The sequence below is a fragment of the Misgurnus anguillicaudatus genome, chromosome 23, assembly GCF_027580225.2.
Source record: "Misgurnus anguillicaudatus chromosome 23, ASM2758022v2, whole genome shotgun sequence".
NCBI lineage: Eukaryota > Metazoa > Chordata > Actinopteri > Cypriniformes > Cobitidae > Misgurnus > Misgurnus anguillicaudatus.
The window spans coordinates 37,907,501-37,912,500 of NC_073359.2; the positions used below are offsets into that span (position 1 = coordinate 37,907,501).

General features: G+C 37.9%; 5 non-coding genes and 2 pseudogenes across 5 annotated transcripts; all 7 read left to right on the top strand.

Moving 5' to 3' along the window:
* Nucleotides 1-72, top strand: part of LOC129416615 (5S ribosomal RNA) — a 119-nt pseudogene extending 47 nt beyond the window's left edge.
* A 129-nt stretch (nt 73-201) lies between these two features.
* Nucleotides 202-320, top strand: LOC129414702 (5S ribosomal RNA; annotated as a pseudogene).
* A 146-nt stretch (nt 321-466) lies between these two features.
* LOC129416606 (5S ribosomal RNA) lies at nt 467-585 on the top strand. Its single transcript, XR_008635455.2, has one exon. It is a non-coding gene; the product is annotated as a 5S ribosomal RNA (ribosomal RNA).
* Nucleotides 586-713: 128 nt separating this feature from the next.
* On the top strand, nt 714-832 carry LOC141361230 (5S ribosomal RNA). The gene has a single exon (XR_012367282.1). It is a non-coding gene; the product is annotated as a 5S ribosomal RNA (ribosomal RNA).
* A 129-nt stretch (nt 833-961) lies between these two features.
* LOC141359858 (5S ribosomal RNA) lies at nt 962-1,080 on the top strand. Its single transcript, XR_012366341.1, has one exon. It is a non-coding gene; the product is annotated as a 5S ribosomal RNA (ribosomal RNA).
* Nucleotides 1,081-1,221: 141 nt separating this feature from the next.
* On the top strand, nt 1,222-1,340 carry LOC141359859 (5S ribosomal RNA). Its single transcript, XR_012366342.1, has one exon. It is a non-coding gene; the product is annotated as a 5S ribosomal RNA (ribosomal RNA).
* A 121-nt stretch (nt 1,341-1,461) lies between these two features.
* Nucleotides 1,462-1,580, top strand: LOC141360271 (5S ribosomal RNA). The gene has a single exon (XR_012366784.1). It is a non-coding gene; the product is annotated as a 5S ribosomal RNA (ribosomal RNA).
* Nucleotides 1,581-5,000: the final 3,420 nt, after the last annotated feature.

A 5,000-nucleotide genomic window follows, 5' to 3' on the forward strand; every position in this document is an offset into this window, starting at 1 on the left:
GAAGCCAAGCAGGGTCGGGCCTGGTTAGTACTTGGATGGGAGACCGCCTGGGAATACCAGGTGCTGTAAGCATTTAATTAATTATTTAATTATTTATTCATATAATTTTTTCCAGAAATGCATCCTTTCTGTAAGCGTTCGCACATGGCATGGCGTTGCCACATTAGTCTTAAAGTGGCTCTCGAATCGAGTCAGCGCTCACTTCATGGCCACACCACCCTGAGCACGCCCGCTTTCGTCTGATCTCGGAAGCCAAGCAGGGTCGGGCCTGGTTAGTACTTGGATGGGAGACCGCCTGGGAATACCAGGTGCTGTAAGCATTTAATTATTTATTTATTTAATTAATTATTTAATTACTTATTCATATAAATTTTTTTCCAGAAATGCATCCTTTCTGTAAGCGTTCGCCGATGGCATGGCGTTGCCACATTAGTCTTGAAGTGGCTCTCGAATCGAGTCAGCGCTCGCTTATGGCCACACCACCCTGAGCACGCCCGCTCTCGTCTGATCTCGGAAGCCAAGCAGGGTCGGGCCTGGTTAGTACTTGGATGGGAGACCGCCTGGGAATACCAGGTGCTGTAAGCATTTAATTAATTATTTAATTATTTATTCATATAATTTTTTCCAGAAATGCATCCTTTCTGTAAGCGTTCGCACATGGCATGGCGTTGCCACATTAGTCTTGAAGTGGCTCTCGATTCGAGTCAGCGCTCGCTTACGGCCACACCACCCTGAGCACGCCCGCTCTCGTCTGATCTCGGAAGCCAAGCAGGGTCGGGCCTGGTTAGTACTTGGATGGGAGACCGCCTGGGAATACCAGGTGCTGTAAGCATTTAATTAATTATTTAATTATTTATTCATATAATTTTTTTCCAGAAATGCATCCTTTCTGTAAGCGTTCGCCGATGGCATGGCGTTGCCACATTAGTCTTGAAGTGGCTCTCGAATTGAGTCAGCGCTCGCTTATGGCCACACCACCCTGAGCACGCCCGCTCTCGTCTGATCTCGGAAGCCAAGCAGGGTCGGGCCTGGTTAGTACTTGGATGGGAGACCGCCTGGGAATACCAGGTGCTGTAAGCATTTAATTCTTTATTTAATTAGTTATTTAATTATTTATTCATATAAATTTTTTCCAGAAATGCATCCTTTCTGTAAGCGTTCGCCGATGGCATGGTGTTGCCACATTAGTCTTGAAGTGGCTCTCGAATCGAGTCAGCGCTCGCTTATGGCCACACCACCCTGAGCACGCCCGCTCTCGTCTGATCTCGGAAGCCAAGCAGGGTCGGGCCTGGTTAGTACTTGGATGGGAGACCGCCTGGGAATACCAGGTGCTGTAAGCATTTAATTAATTATTTATTCATATATTTTTTTTCCAGAAAGGCATCCTTTCTGTAAGCGTTCGCCAATGGCATGGCGTTGCCACATTAATCTTGAAGTGGCTCTCGAATTGAGTCAGCGCTCGCTTACGGCCACACCACCCTGAGCACGCCCGCTCTCGTCTGATCTCGGAAGCCAAGCAGGCTCGGGCCTGGTTAGTACTTGGATGGGAGACCGCCTGGGAATACCAGGTGCTGTAAGCATTTAATTAATTATTTAATTATTTATTCATATCATTTTTTCCAGAAATGCATCCTTTCTGTAAGCGTTCGCACATGGCATGGCGTTGCCACATTAGTCTTGAAGTGGCTCTCGAATCAAGTCAGCACTCGCTTACGGCCACACCACCCTGAGAGCGCTAGAGAGCACACAGGAAGTGAGTTGGCAGTAGTTTGGTGAGAAAGGCTCACCACATGGTTTTGATTTATTTTTTGTTTTGTTTAAAAGTTTTTTCATTTAATATTATATAAGTTAATTTTGAATATTATTTCAAAGTGCTCCCCAACAGTGTAAACTGTTTGGGGAGCCACTTGTTTAAAAACAAAAAAGTAGAAGAAACATGGCGGACGATGAAAGAAAGGAAACACAACGAGACAAAGACACTGAAACAAAACAGAAGATGGATGTTAATGGAAAAAAGAATGACCGGAACAAAAGAACCTATGCAAAAGAAGCAACTATTATTGTGGATTTAAAAGAAGTGATTGATGGAAAAGCAGAGGATGTGATAAAAGCTGTGACAGACAAGATTGGAGCAGGAAAACTAATAGCGGTAAGACCCAGAGCAGGAAAAGAATATGAACTTACTTTAGTAAATGAAGAATCATGTGAAGATCTTCTGGATGGATTAATTGTCAAAAATCAGAGTTGTGAAGTAAGAACTTTAGAAACAAGAGAATGTATTGTTTCATTTATGCACCTGCCGGCTTATTTGAACAATGAACAGATTTTGCATAAACTTTACCAATGGCGTGTGATACCAGTGACAGATATAAAAAGAAGATATTATCCGGGAACAGATATTGCAGATGGTACAAGATATCTTAAAGTAAGGTTTCCTAAAGACGTGGCTTCCCTGCCCTACAGCACGAAATTTGAGACGGCGGAAGGAGCACAATATTTCCGGATTATGCACGATCGTCAGATGAAAATCTGTCGACTCTGCATGGATCCGGGACATATACTCAAGGACTGTCCAAATTTTACATGTCGTGAATGTGAGGAGCAGGGCCATTATGCTAGGAATTGTACTGCTGTTAAATGCCCGGATTGCAACAGAGCCTTGGTAAAATGCGAATGCTGGATGGAAAATAATAGTGTTGCAGAAAATCAAGAAGAGTCTCAGGAGCTATCGGATGAGGAAGAGGAATCACAAGATAAAATGGATAAGATGGACTTTATAAATGTTGCTCCAACTGAAAGAACGGAAAAAAACACAGAACCAAAGGATGTACTAAGCAATGAGGAAGTAATTGAATTGGACAAGAGAGGAAATGTTGAAGAAGGTGCATGCATGATTTCAGAGGTACCCGAAACACAACTGGATCAGCTGGAAAAAGATGATGAAAATCTGAAGGAACAGAGTGATACATGGACACCTTTGGTAATATCTAAGACAGAGATGGACAAAATAGAAAGGATGGAGCAGGAAAATCTCAATGAGGATCATTCACTTACAAAAGAGATGCTGCATAGAAGAAGATCCATAAAGGTGATTCCGAACTTTAAAATTGCTAAAAAGAAAAGAGTGAGTAGAAAACTTGAACATATGAGAGGCATGCAAGATGACTTAATGGAACCTGAAAGTACTGACTAATGGGACTGATATTTAATATATTATATATGTGTATGTTTTGGCGACTGGTTTCAATTAATGTTAGAGGTTTATTGAGTATTGATAAATTTGAAAAGGTCAAAGAACTGTGTAAAAAACAAAATATCATTTTTATACAAGAAACAAACTGGAATGATGAAATAATAGAGGTTTTTCAGAAAAAGTGGCAAGGTGAAATATTTTATAATAATGGTGATGGTAAAATGGGGAGAGGGGTAGCAATTTTAGTCAAGAAAGAAATGAGTAGCAGTATTGAAGAATTATATAAAGATGAAGAAGGAAAATGTTTAGCTATAAAGATAAAAAATGAAGGGAAAAGTATAACTCTATGTAATGTGCATGCTCCAGTTGTGGAGAAAGAAAAAAGGGTTTTTTTTGCAAAGATTGCAAGTTTAATGTACTCATGGGAAAATGCGATATTAATTGGTGATTTCAATACAGTTTTTAATAGAATTGATTTAGCGGATGGTATGGTATTTAAGAGTGACAGTGGAAGAAAAGAATTAGAGAAACTAATAGAAAACAATAATTTCGTAGACATATGGAGAGAAAGAAATGAAGGGAAAAAACAATACTCTAGAAGACAAATAGTAGATAATTTTTTAAAACAAAGTAGAATTGATTTTATATTATGTAAAAGAGAACTGGGGGATTTTATACATAGTATTTATTATAAGGAAACTGCTTTAAGCGATCATGATTTCCTGCTTATGAATATAGATTTTAATGAAGTTGAAAGAGGTAAAGGAGTATGGGTTTTAAATGCAGAGATTTTAAAACAGGAATCATACAAAAAAGCAATAGAAAATATAATAGCTAATGAGAAACAAGATAAGATGTCTCGGGAAGATATACGAATATGGTGGGATAATACAAAATATGAAATAAAGAAATATACTATTAAAATCAGTAAACTAATACAAAAGGCTAAGAGAAGTAAGGAAGAAGAGGTAAGAAAAGATCTAAATGGAGAATTAAATAAAGAAAATGGAGATATTGAGAAAATATTGAATTTAGAGGAAATGTTGAGAGATATAGAAGAGCGAAAATGTAGAGGGGCTAAGATAAGAAGTAAAGCAAAATATCTGGTGGAAGGAGAGAAGTGCACAAAATTCTTTTTTAATCTAGAGAAAAGTAAAGGTAGTGGAGAGACAATAAAAGAAATAAGAGGAAAGAATGGTGATAAAATAATAGAAACACAGGGAATATTAAAGGAAGTCAGAGAATATTATGAAGAACTTTTTAAAAAAGGTCAAATAAACAAAAAAGAAGGTGAATTTTTATTGGAACAGATTGAGAAAAGTGTGTGTGAAGAAGATAAAATAATGTGCGATGAGGAGATAAAGTTAGATGAAATAAAAGAGGCAATAATGCAATTAAACAATGGGAAAAGTCCAGGCTTAGATGGGTTAACAGCTGAATTTTACAAAGCTTTTAAGGATGTTTTATCGCCAATTTTAAAGGAAATTTTTGAAGAGATTTTTAACAAAAAGGAAGCAACACAGCTAATGAGAATGGGTTTAGTGAAATTGATATACAAGAAAAAAGGTGGGAAAGATGTTTTAAGCAATTACAGACCCCTGACGATGTTAAACACAGATTTTAAAATTTTAGCAAAGGTTTTAGCAAACAGATTGAAAATGGTTTTACCAAGAATAATCAAAACAAATCAAGCATACGGTGTTAAGGGCAAAGATATTACAGACACAATAAGGAATATAAGAGATGTTATTCAATATATGAAAGTAGAAAAGAAAGATGGTTACGTAATAAGTGTGGATTTTGAAAA